The sequence below is a fragment of the Myotis daubentonii genome, chromosome 8 (genome assembly GCF_963259705.1).
Source record: "Myotis daubentonii chromosome 8, mMyoDau2.1, whole genome shotgun sequence".
In the NCBI taxonomy this organism is placed as follows: domain Eukaryota; kingdom Metazoa; phylum Chordata; class Mammalia; order Chiroptera; family Vespertilionidae; genus Myotis; species Myotis daubentonii.
In genome coordinates this window covers 59539090-59552906 of record NC_081847.1, presented here as the reverse complement: position 1 = coordinate 59552906, position 13817 = coordinate 59539090, and the positions used below count along the sequence as shown (strand labels likewise).

General features: G+C 40.4%; 1 protein-coding gene across 3 annotated transcripts in view; it reads left to right on the top strand.

The window, feature by feature from the left end:
• The window catches only part of DLGAP1 (DLG associated protein 1), a 629180-nt gene that overhangs the window by 355363 nt on the left and 260000 nt on the right, over window positions 1-13817 (top strand). The gene's annotated exons all lie outside the window — the stretch shown is intronic.

The following is a 13817-nucleotide window of genomic DNA, read 5'->3' as shown; positions in this document are numbered from 1 at the left end:
CAGTGCACACAGGTTCCTGAGATATCCATTGCTAGTGCTTGCAATTCTTTCCTGATTTTTGCCGCCTTCTTCAATTCAGCGTCACAATAGTTCTGCCATGTTTCCCTTCCTTCCAGCCCTGCACCCGCTGCTGCCCTAGTTCAAAGCCCCATCACTAATACCTCTATTGCAATAGACCAACTCCTGGTTCCCCTCCATTCACTTTCTCTGGCCGCCCTTGTCCCCTGACCCCCACCAGGAAGCGCAGTCTGCCCAGAATGCCAGTTCCTGGAGTAACCTCTAACATGGGTAGAAATTACTCTTTCGGCTGAGAAAATCTGTGGCGAAAGACTCCAAAAACACAAAAACATTGTAATGGCTTTCCCAGGGTGCGCCTCAAGTTCCTGAATTGAATATTCCGTGATATAATCCCCTGAGTGGTATTTTATCATTTATCCCCCCCCTAATGCCTGTGTTTGCTTGGTTAGTAGTTGGTTGTTAGTCTCTTCTCACCTGTTAGTGACTAAAGATACCTGGAAAACATCTAACAGCATATTTATTTTAAAGAAACTGAGGCTTAGATCAATGAAATCACTTATTTGAATTTGACATATATTTGTTCAAAATTAGAATTATTCTGTGTTGATTTGTACTCCAGTCAGCTTACATATTTCAAATCTTAAGTCTGGAGTGCTTCGGTTTCATAGCAACAGACACAATTTTAAAAACAACAACAAAGCACACAGCTAGTCCAGGAGCCAGGTAATAACGGGTATGGTGTGTTTCACAGCTCAGCTTGAATAGAGATGATTGCCGAAGACCAAAGGAATGCAAATGTGCAAGGCATCCTCGTTCTTTGTAATGTTAATATCCTAGCTCTTTCTTCTCTACCAGATCCGCTGGCTTATTGTTAGATGGGAGGAAAACTGTAAAGTTGTTTTCTTCCTTTTTAACACAGTTAAGGGGAGGAGGGGGGAAGCAAGCTCCTTTTCTTTATCTTCCTTCTCCATTGCTTACTGCCACCACCATTCCATATCCTCAATCTGTGGGGGTAAATGTGGTATTTGCTCATGTTGATATTTTTATCTGATATTTTTACTTTCCCACAGGTACCTACTTCTCCTTGTACTCACTTGTCATGATATAAGCAAGTTTAATATGCTTATTATTGCTCTAGCAGAGTATTTACTACATGTCTTTACATACATAATGTTGCATGAAGAACCACCCAAAATATGCTCAATAGTTCCAACACGAAAGTCTCCTCTTATGCTAGAATTTGTTTGGTAGCAAATGTAGTTGGGGTAGATGCTTGATATTGGCCAGGTTTATGTCTAATGACTCAACAAACTTCCACATTTATAAACACTAATATAGCCTGTTACTCTATTACATGAAAAAACTTTATTACATATTAGGTGACTCTTCCAGAAATGAGGACATAAGGATAACAACACTGACTGAAAAATAGAGATATCAGGGTCCTTGGAATGTAGCCAACACTCTTAGCATGACCACCAGTGCCTTCCCATCCTTGTCCATCGGTGCAGTGGCAGGATGCTGCTGGCCCCTCTATAGGTCCTTCAGCCCTAATGCAACCTGCCTTCTCCAACGGACAGTACAGTTATTCCCGGGGAAATTTACGATAGCGTATGGGAAACAGGGAAATCCCGATGCATCCTCTATGTTCTGTCTTCCCACCCTTCCCACTCCCCCTACTACCAGCTAGTCCTCCTCACCCTGCCAAAAGCATCAATCCTAGATTGGGGGGGGGGCGGGGAGGGGGGAGGGTCAGTAAAGCCTAGTGGTTATAAGCACAGAGTCCAGCACCAGCCCTCCTATACTGGCATCCTGCCCGCCCCCCCCCCACCACCACCACCACCACTTACCATCTATATTACTTGGGGTAAGTTACTTTATTTCTTGGTGCTATATTTTTCTCATTTGTAAAAGGGGAAAATTAATGTTACCTACACTGTAGAATTCTTAACAGGATTTGATGAGTTAGAATATGCAAAGAACTTAAACAGGGCATCTAAAATAGAAGTTTAGTGTTTCAGGGTATCCTGCTCAGTAAAGAACCAAACTGTTGGCAGTACTTTTGAGAAATAACTCAAGAGTTTTAAAGTACATAGTGATTAGTTTGGATAAACTTCTAACAGAAGCCTTCATGGTAGCCTTGTATGGCCATCTACTACCACCTCCTTACATAGGGTGATCATAGTAACTGTATGTCTTGTATTTTTTCATTTGGTCATGTGTAGATGTTGATCCAAGTTATAAGGGTAAGATTTTCAGGGTGGTAAGGGGATGCTACAAAAATCAGAATTTCAATTTTCCTAATAACAATAATTCCCACTGCCATTTTCATACCTTACTGGTTAGAAGCACAAATAGAAATGGAAAAGAGTTATATACCTTGGTCTCAATTTATGGATGAGGATATTATACTAAACAAATTCTTGGAAACTAAAGTTGCTGGGCAGTAGTTCTGTAAATATTATTATTATTTACAACAATAATATTTATATAGTGTGTGAATGAATGTTCAGACTCCAGAATAAGCAGTGAGTAGGGTTTTGCTGCCCTCAGAGTCGTATAGGTTAACCCGTAGATCTGAGAGGAGTGGAACAAAGTTGTTTTTGGCATTCGGCTTCTCACAGTCCCCTTTTGAAAAGTGTTCTTATTTGATGCCAAGCAGGCGCTTCTCTGTGGAAATCGTTATCTCCCAAGCATCAGTGCCAATCGGGATCACGTGCAGTCCTCCTGCCCACTCCTGACAGATGGCAAGGAGCCCGAACCTTCCATATGCTCCTCTCTTCTCTGGGAAGGCATGCGCACAGGAGCAAATTTGGCTGGTGCAGTTGTGACTGTGGGTGTCTCTCAAGTGGCATCACTGTCCTTGGGCTATTTAGCACCAGACCAGGTTCCAACAAGTTAAACATATTCTGTGGTGGACAGCACAGAGAGCAAATCAAGCTCTCAGGCGTTTAACTATAGAACTATAAACATTTGAGGGGAAGGGAGGTTAAGAGCTCAGTTGAGCTAGGGCGATACAGTTTAGTGTAGCATCCGTTTCTACAGGCTGTTGGGCATCTTGCTATAGTAAAGAGCAGGGAATGTCCTGTTTTCATTGACTTCTCTTCTCATCTAAGGTCTAAAGCTGGTCAGAATTCACTATCCTTTCACAAAGACAGCAAAATGTCTTCAGAAACAACATTCTCCCAACAGAAAGAACTTGTAAACTTCGCATCCAAATATAATTGATGTTTCAGAAATAGCCTGTTCTGGGCTGGTCTACTATATTCTTATTTTATCTCTTCTTCCCCGTTTTGATCATTACTTTCAAAAAATCAAAGGCCTAATTCAGGGTGGGGTATCTTTTTTCTGCCAAGGTCCATTTGGATATTTATAACATCATTTGCGGGCCATACAAAATTATCAACTGAAAAATTAGCCTGCTCTATTTTGTCAAACATTTCATTAACTCACCCCTAAAGCCTTGGCAGGGCCAGACCAAATGACTTCGAGGGCCTTATAGGGCCCTTGGGACAGATGTTCCCCACCCCTGGTTAATTTTGAAACTCTCCAAGTTTACAAACGAATATCAAACACTGATCAATCACATCGTATGTTTGGGATTCAGTTCTACCATGCCTTTTTCAGTTATAATTAGCAATTTCAATTTTTGTTCCTGTTTTCTGTGGAGTTTTTTCCAGCTTTTTTTCTTATCCCTTTTTAAATGTCTTGATTACCTCCTTAGATTGTAACTGGGTGACTCAGTCATTGAGCTATCGTGCAGTGAATTATCATTTATTCAGGTCGCCCACTGCTTTAAATCTCCATGAGGTTCACTCCAAGGGGGCTTGACTGAAGGTTAGTTAGCATCCTTTCTTAAAGTATTCCCAGTTATTCTTGTACAGAGTTGCCATAGCTGAGCTTATTACCCTTAGCTTATAATAAAACTATTAAAATTATGTTTTAAAAGAAGCAACAGTGACCATGGGAAGGACTTTTAATTAAGGCTGAGTTTATAAATTGCTCTGAAAGTGAAACAGCCCTATCCAGTTTGGCTCAGTGGATAGAGCATCAGCCTACAGACTGAAGGGTCCCAGGTTCAATTCCCATTAAAGGCACATACCTCGGTTGCAGCTCAACCCCCAGTAGCGGCTGTGCAGGAGGCAGCCAATTGATGACATTTCTCTCTTATTGATGTTTCTATCTCTCTATCCCTCTCCCTTTCTCTCTCTCTCTCTAAAAGTCAATAAAAACATTTTTTTAAAAGAAAAAAAAAGAAGGTAAAACAGAGCAGGTTTCCAGCATAGGTTTCCCGATGTTCATTTATTGGAGTATTATTCTCTTGGTTTCTGTTTGGGGGGAAAAAATCTCATTCTTGTTGTAATGTTTTTAAGCTAGCAAGACATATGGTAGTATGAGAGAGAGCATTTAATTTCTGTCACTGTATGGATTAGGCAAAAGTAGGTTTACAGTTGTAATGCAAATAAATAATAAGATAATTAATAAATAGTACAATAATAAAACTGCCTCTTCCCATACTCACAACTATAAACCTACTTTTTCCCACCCTGTATATTTATAAGTAAAAGACTAACTGAAGAGTGGTATTTAGTTTAAGGATCAATAATAATGAAAACTGAACTATTAAGACATTTTCTTCATTCATTTGAGATTCTGATCTATTTTGAAATTTTGGTCCAAGTCCAAAACGGTGCATATTTCAATTCTGTCATAGAAAAAAACAAAACTTTTCTCTTCCTAAATCAGGAAAGTAGAAAAAGTAATTATATGCCTCTTCAGGAAAATTCAGGAATTCACTATTTTTCTATTTCATGTTACATGATAAATAGAAGCTGTGTTTAACAGAAATATTTATCATTTTACCTTAAAATGTAGTTCCATAACAACTTCCGGCAAAGAATTCAAGGTATTTCTTCCTACTAATGAATTCTCCCAGAAAGTTCATGAAGAAGTAGCAACTATAGAACTGTAGGTTGGAACAAACCTGATATCATCTAGCTCAGAGATTATTTTTTGATTCAGCTGTGAAATCTTTTTCTCAAACAAAAACTTAATGGGGTTTGATATATAAACAGAGAAGTAAGTTGCAGAAGGCACAGAGTTGCCCCAGTTTTTGACTCTTCCAACTCCTAAACCAACAGCAAAGGGACCCTTTCAAAACACAGTTCAAGCCCACCTCAGACTATTTTAGAAGCAAGGAAACAAAGGCACAGAAAGGAGGCTTGCTCTGGCATGGCCAGGTTCACCTCTTTAATCATAGAACTGAGGCCTTGGTGTGATGAAGACCTTGTAGACACACCAGCCGCATATAGCACTGTGAGTTTCTACTTATGGCTCAACCCCTGCTCCCTGGCTTTGCATTTCTCCAGGGAGCTCTTGACATGCTGGATATTTATTTCATGTATTTATATATTTATTTCATGTATTTTTATATTTAAATATTCCCGCTAGAGTGTGAGACCCCTGGTGGAAAGAACTAGTCTTAATTCAAGTGCATTTTCCCCACAGTTATTAACATGAATTGAAATTGCCCCACCTGAAATTATAGGCCATATTAGGTAATAGCCTAATATTTCTAATAACCTAGAGTTTAGGAATACAAGAAATCTGATTTTAGTTCGTTAAATTTAGCTAGCCATATGGAATAAATTAACATGTAATTTAATCTCTTATTTTCAAAATAAAAGTGGGCCCAAGTAGAGTAACAGTTAGTTGTTAACTGGAGCATTAAATATCATAGATCAGGGGTTTCAAAACAACAGCAGATATCAGAATCACTGATGATTTATATTCTAACTAGAGTTCCAGTGCACGAAATTTATGCATGGGTAAGGTCCCAAGGCCTGGTCAGAGATCAGGGCCGATCTGTGGGGCAACCAAGCGGGGTGATTGGGAGTGCCCCCACTGGCACCTGCCTTGGCTGGCCTGGGGCATATGGGCTGGGGGCAGCTCCTGCATTGGGCATCTGCCCCCTGGTGGTCAGTATACATCATAGCTACTGGTCATTCCACCGGTTGTTCGATCGATTTGCATTTTAGGCTTTTATTATATAGGAAGGATACGTGCACAGGTGATATTGATGCTGTAGACCAAGAGACCAACTTTGAGACCCAACTACCATTGACCTTTCATTGTGATGCATTAATTTGACATTAAGTAAAATTTCCACTGCTGACACATGTTGAGCCAGTAGCAACTAAGTAGATGTTATCACTTAACCTCTTTGGCAGCCCCGCTACAAAAAGAGAAAAGGAAAGTGCTATGGTCCAGTAAAAGGAATCAGGACTTATTTCATTTCCTGCCAACATTTTCACAGAGGAGCCATCAAGCAAATCATTAGGAAAGGGACTAGCATTGCCATCTGAAGAACTGCAAATTTCAGTAATTTCCTCACTGGGTGATTCAGTTAGCTATAGCACACCAAATCACTATATACCCCACAATGAGCAGTACTCTAGTTATTGGACAACTTAAAACTGAGCAACAGTCCTCTAAGTGTTTTAATCCATCTACTGACAGAGTCCAGGAGTACATTTCTCCATATAAAATGAAGGGAAATTCATTCATATTATGAAGGATAAAGAAAAAAACTTGTTTTTACTAAGGATCCAACTTTAACTTTCTTTGCATGATTGCTATCTGTTATCCCCTCACCCACCATCAGAGAAAGGGATTTTTTCCCCTTCATTTTTATGAGATAATTCATGCAAAATCAACTCTGTTCCAATATTTGAGTACTGCAGATAAGCCAACCACTGTACTAAGAATAATCAAATATGTGTAGGATCCAGCCTTCATCCTAAAGGCCGGCGCACTACATGTAAAGCTAGATGTCCCAATTGTGATGCAAAGTAAGTGCCCAGTAAACTTTGTCTTCAGAGAGAAAGCAGGTTTACCTGATAGGCATTTACCATCATAAACTTTGCAATAGGAGTTACATATTTGCTGTATTTGTACTCATCTAATTAAGGTAAGGCTTTCTCAACTCACAGCTGGAAAAATCAAACTCTGGAGGGTTTAAATGCCTTATCCTCAAGCAATTTGTGAGCCAAAACCAGGCTTAGAGCTATGACTCCTGACTTCCAGCCAAGTAATCATCCTTGCAGGTTTTGTAGACATTTCCTCTCACTTCCACCAAGCCTCCCCTCTTGGCATTTATGTTATTTTAGACACCACGGATGACATCAGAAAGATTCCTTCTAATTTTCTTCAATATTTTTATATATTTAGAAAATGAGGTATCCCTTCTCAATCCGTTATTTCTGTCCAAGAGAGGAGGTGAGTCACTCCACTGTAGCTTGCTAGAAATACAGCTCTATAATCAACATCCCCCCGGATGCTGCAAAGGCAGGTGCTAGCAGATGGCATTGATTCCTAGTCACCAATTTTGCACAGATTCCAAGCAGTCATTTAAAGAGTGTTAATTGTCCTAGAGTCCACTAAGGAGATAATACTATAGTCCACATGAAGTTACCTACCCAAATGTTGCATTTCATTCTAAGTGGTTATCAAATTTGAATTTGGCCTATAAGAAGCAGGTTCTAATGCATGAAATTTTTGGTCTGAAATTATTTGATTTTAAAAAAAAATCAAATTCCATTCTGCATTCCTTATCTTAAAATCACTAAAATTCTCTCAATTTACTCTCATTCTGTTGTAGCTAATACCAACACAGAAATTGCCAGCAAATGTATTACATGTTTACTTCTTTGAAAATGGGGGTGTGAGAGGGTAAGCTGTTCTGTGGATAATAACATCTCCAGCCTAGCCGGTATGGCCCAGTGGTTGAGCATCGACCTATGAACCAGGAGGTCATGGTTCAATACCCAGTCAGGGCACATTCCCTGGTTGCGTGCTTGATACCCAGTGTAGGATATGCAGGAGGCAGCCGATCAATAATTCTCTCTCATCATTGATATTTCTATCTCTCTCTCCCACTCCCTTCTTCTCTGAAATCAATAAAAAGATGTATTTTTTAAAAAGATAACATCTCCAAATTACTTGTTTGTGTCTCTTTAGAATTTAAATGATATAATGGCACATGCTCATTGGAAAGATGTTTTAATTGTTCCTTAATACTAGGTAGGAATACTAGATGGCTAAATTTATTGGGATGACATTTTTATAGTCCAACCACTAACTTGTAAAAGTTTTTAACCATGAAAATGTGGTAAATGATTACTTCTATTTTCTATGCTACTGCAAGTGCATTCTCAAGAACCTATCAGAAATAATGGTAGATCAGGAAAGCTGCAGTTTATCAGTATGAGCCTTGAATTTAAGTCAGCTTAAAAACAGGAAGGAAAAGTACATTTCTTCTAGAAAACTCAAAACAAGTTGAACACAATAGTGTTCATCTAGGCAAAAGAAAAACTTGTATGGAATATCTAATTACACTGAGGGGTTTTTTTTAGCATTCCACGTAAGTAGAAAGATGAAATTATATTGCAGGAGTCTTGTAAGGTAGGCAGTCAACAATAACTGAACAAACACCTTCTGTGTGTCATACACCAAGGAGATGCCAAAAATGAAGCAGATGGTCCCTGCTGTTCAAGGAATTCACCCACTATTAGCACTTTACTGGGAGAATCAAGGGAAAGAGAAATCTATAAAGTTGTAAGTCCAACTGTTTTCTCTTTTTATTCAACTGCTGTTTCTGTGAAATAGTAGTACTTATCATCAATCAATAAAAATCAAGAGCAAGAAAAGATTCATAGTCAGTAATGTCAACAAACTAGTATCCAGGGTTTCTTTAGTGTCATTACTAGAGAATTGGTCTCTTTCAAAACTCAGCTTTGCAGTGTTATTTATAATAGCCACGATTTGGAAGCAGCCCAAGTGTCCATCATCAAATGAGTGTATGAAACAGCTATGGTACATTTACACAATGGAATACTACCCAGCCATAGAAAGGAAGAAAATGTTACCCTTTGGGACAGCATGGCTGGACCTGGAGAACATTATGCTAAGCAAAAGAAGCCAGCCGGAGAAAGACAAGTGCCATATGATTTCACTCATATGTGGAATTTAATGAACAAACTGAACTAAGAAGCAAAATAGAGACAGACTCATAGATGGAGAGCAGGCAGACAGCTCTGGTGAAGGGTAATGGGGGGGGATGTTAATTGCGGGGAGCTGAGCAATTGAGCAAAAAAGAAAAAAGAAAGAGCTCATGGATAGGGGCAACAGTGTGGTAATTGTCAGGGGAAGGGGGTAGGTGGAGGTGGAAGAGTATAAGGGGGATAAATGGCAATTAAAATAAAATAAATAAAGGAAAAATTAAAACTGCAGTTAATGGTTTGCCAAGGTGGTAGTAACCAATAACAGTACTTTGATACAAAAGTGCAGATTAACTATATCACTAGCCAAGGACTGAAACCTCTATTTCCACCCAGTTGTTTGGCTTATATGATCTTACATCTTGAATAAGAGAACTTAGTTGCTAAAAACCTGTGTGACATGACTCTCACAAGTCTTCTATGCCTATGGTAACAACATCTCACTTAGGAGAGATCGTCAGCAATTGGTTTCAACTGTTTAGGACACAAACTACTTTTACCACCCTTTGCCTTCTGTAGCAAAAGGCTGTCATGGTTTTAAGTCCAATATTATCAGTGTTAGATTTTCCAGCGTAGAGAAAAGTTCATTTCTAACTGTACTCCCTCAGACCACTGCCATATTTTCAGATAGTATGCTTTTTACCTACTGATTTCAGCAACTCAAGCTAGGGTTTCCTGAACAAACACACCTTCCAGCAGAACCACGAAGAACAAGGTGAGTGCGGCTCTCTGTTACTGTGGGTTAAGCATCTTAAAAACAAATACGCAAGTCTTTGCCTCATAACATCTATTATTCAAGATTAAGGAGTAGGCCACCCCTACCTGACATGATGCTTCTACCACATTTTTTTAAGTTCGTTACTTTCCACATAGCTTATTAAAAGCATGTTCTAGCCCTAGCCGGGTTTTTTTTTTAATCTTTATTGTTCAGATTATTACAGATGTTTTTCTTTTTCCCCCCATAGCTCCCCTCCATCCAGTTCACACCCTACCACAGGCCTTCACCCCCCCTACCCCCACTGTACTCATCCATAGATGTGAGCTTTTTGTCCAATCTCTTCCCACAACCCCCACAATCCCTTCCCCCTGAGAATTGTCAGTCTGCTCCCTTTCCATGCCCCTGATTCTATTACATCCACCAGTTTGTTCTGTTCATCAGATTTTTTATTCATTTGATTTTTAGATTCACTTATTGATAGATATGTATTTGTCGTCTCTTTGTTGTTCATAATTTTTTATCTTTACCTTTTTCTCCTTCTTTCTCTTCTAAAAGAATACCCTTCAGCATTTCATATAATACTGGTTTGGTGGTGATGAACTCCTTTAGCTTTATCTTGTCTGTGAAGCTCTTTATCTGACCTTCAATTCTAAATGATAGCTTTGCTGGGTAATCTTGGTTGTAGGTTCTTGGTATTCATCACTTTGACTATTTCTTGCCACTCCCTTCTGGCCTGCATAGTTTCTGTTGAGAAATCAGCTGATAGTCGTATGGGTACTCCCTTGTAGGTAACTAACTGTTTTCCTAGCTGGTTTTTCTCAGTGGTTAGAGCATTGGTCCTGGGACTGAAGAGTCGCAGGTTCGATTCTTGTCAGGAACACTCAGTTGCAGGCTCGATCCCTGGCCCCGGTCTGGCACACATGGAAGGCAACCAATCGATATGTCTCTCTCACTTCGCTGTTTCTCTCTCTGTCCCTACCCCTCCCTCTCTAAAGATCAATGGAAGAAATATCCTCGGGTGAAAATTAACAACAACAAAAATTTTAAAGTTTGTTCTAATTAATGCAGAATTGGAGGTTACATAATATGTGTAAGGATGTTTTCTCACTGAGAAACATATTTGAGAGAGCCTAGATCAGTCATTTCTGTCCTCTCAAGAATGCCCCATAAATAGTCAGGCGCACACAGATAGAGCATTTATTAAAAAACACATGTAACCCTATGACAGTGGCTACCCATTGGAGCTGCACAGCAGCTTCACCACGGGAACATGCTGAAATACAAGTAGTCCCGTCAAATCGCAGGTTTTCAGGAGTGGAGGCCAGAAATATTCATTTTTCAAAAGTGCTGAAGATCCTGAATCCCAGCCAAGCAGAGTTAAGAGCAAAATTCTATGGTTACAGACTATTTTTGAGGTGTTTAATCAGTGACGTGTGAGTGCACAGTTTTCATCTCCTATGACAATTACCTTTAAATATGTCATGAGATTATTTCTACTTCCCAAATGTGTACCACTCACACTCATGCGTATCCCTTCCCCCATCACACTGCCTCTCAGTAGGCTGTGTTCCTCTCATTCTGCCCATGAGCCAAGTGAGCAGGGAACCTTGTCTGATTCAGTGTTCAGTACAGTGTCTAGAACATTGGCACGAATAAGTGTTAAAAATAACAGGAGGCACTGCATGTTGCCTTCATACACCAAAAATTTTTTCAATGCTGGAATGTCAGGTTTCAGACCTACAGTCACAAATCAGATGTGCAGCAACATAGCTTTTCTTAGTTTCCACAGTAAAGTGAGCTTGCCTCTTGAGACCCCAACTCTAGTCAAGATCGAGAACTTGAAACACTAGCTCTGTGAAGGTAACAGTCCCTCCATGCAAGGTTCTGCCTTTTAGATGGATATTTGGGCAAACTAAACATTCTCGCCACGCTGGCAAGTGAAACCAGCCTTCGGAGAGGGGCTGGCTCCCCAGAGCCTGCCCTCCCTGGTCCCTAAGCTTTGGCTCCTGCACCCTCGTCCTCTGTGTCAGCTGAGAAGTGGCAACACCTGCCTGGCCCTCGGGTCCTCTATGCTGCCTGTTGCTGCCGACGCCTGTGATCTCTACTGCAGGCTGTGATGGTGCACTGGGTGCACCCGTGTCCTTCAGGCCCCAGCCACAGGCCCCTGGTTCTTTCAGCACTTCCACGGCCACTCAGAAACCATCGCCTGCTCCTTCCACCCCAGCCCAGGAGGGGGGGGGGGGGGGCTCGTTGAGGTCACTCGTTCACCAAGCCAGCCCTCACCAGTGACCGTGTGAATCAAACCCCAATATGAGGCTTTCATTGTCGGCTTGCCATCTTTCCAACTTGTAACTCAGGCAAGAGATCTGGGATGTTCCCAGACCCATCTCACCTCTCTGTTTCTATTGATTGCCACACCAGGTTTTGACCCTAGAGATGTTGATATGGTCAGAAACGAGCCTTCTTACAGCACCAGTCATTATGTACACACTGTGTTCTGAAATGTGAGTCAAGGAATAATTTTGTGTTCGTAGCCAGTATTTTATAAAATGAAATAGAATCAGGTAGGTAGCATAGGATCACATAGAATAGAACATACTACTGGATTTCTTTTCTTTTATACTGGATCAATAAGTAAGCTACATATTTCTTACTGTGCTTTTAATCAAAAATGGACCAGAAACTCTGGCCTCTCCTTTTGTCCCCTTTAAATTCTCATCTCCAAATAAGGGTTTTTATTTTTGATATCACTGCCTTTCCTCCCTAAGAAAACACTCCTATAGAATAGAATCACCCTTCAAGCTCTCTATTCTGGGGTTAATTTTGTACACTATACACTGAGTCTCTAAACTCTTTTATGTCTACATTTCTTCTCTCCTGTGTCTGGTCCTGCCAATTTCAAGTCAAGATGTTCTTGATGACTGCATTTCTTTCTCTTCTCTCCTTTTGCAGCTGGGCTGCCAAAGAGGTGAAGTGATAATATTTATTTATCTGGCTCAGCATATGCCAGCAGTGGAAAATTACTTAATGTCAGATTAGTGCATCACAATGGAAGGTCAGTGGTAGTTTGTTCTCAAAGTGGGTCCCTGGGCCTACGGCATCAGTACCACCTGGCCACCTGATAGAATGCAAATTCTCAGACTGGGGGTGGGGGGAGGGGCGCGGTTGAATCAGATTGTTTTAATAAGCACTTCGGGTGATTCTGATACCTGCTAAATTTAAAGAGAAACCACTCTTTTTTTTAAGTTTTTGGAGAAATGGCTCTTCTGCACTCATACTTCAACACTCTTTGTAATATTTAATTAAATTACATAATTGTGATTCCAAATAGATAACATAAGTCGATCTGAGGGGAAAGTCTAGAAAAGCTCTACAGTCTCTTTCCTGTGTGAGTGCTGCACCTTGAGCAGCCTGTCTGTGTTTTCAGAGAGAACGGAAGAGTTTCCATTAAGCTGGGAAGTGGATGAGGCAGAATTCTGTGGAAAAGGTTTTTACTCAACTGAGGGGGGGGAAAAAGACTCACCATAAGATAAAACAAAATGCAGGCTGTAATAATTTCTGACAAGCGACCTTATACAGTGGAAAAGCCCTTTTTTCATGGGGGAAGGAGAAAACAGAAGTTGAGGAAATTCTAAATTCTAGACATGGACACTGGTTAATTGGTGACTTTGAATGAATCGATTAAACTTCCTAGAGGTCAGTTTTTCTTTTAAAAACATAGACATCTTTTTTTTTTTTTTTGAACTCTTTTTTTTTTTTAAATATATTGATTTTTTACAGAGAGGAAGGGAGAGAGATAGAGAGTTAGAAACATCGATGAGAGAGAAACATCGATCAGCTGCCTCCTGCACATCTCCCACTGGGGATGTGCCCGCAACCCAGGTACATGCCCCTGACCGGAATCGAACCTGGGACCTTTCAGTCCGCAGGCCGACGCTCCATCCACTGAGCCAAACCGGTTTCGGCAACATAGACATCTTCCACTTCAAAAGCCTGTTAGTCATATTTACCCAAGATTCTTG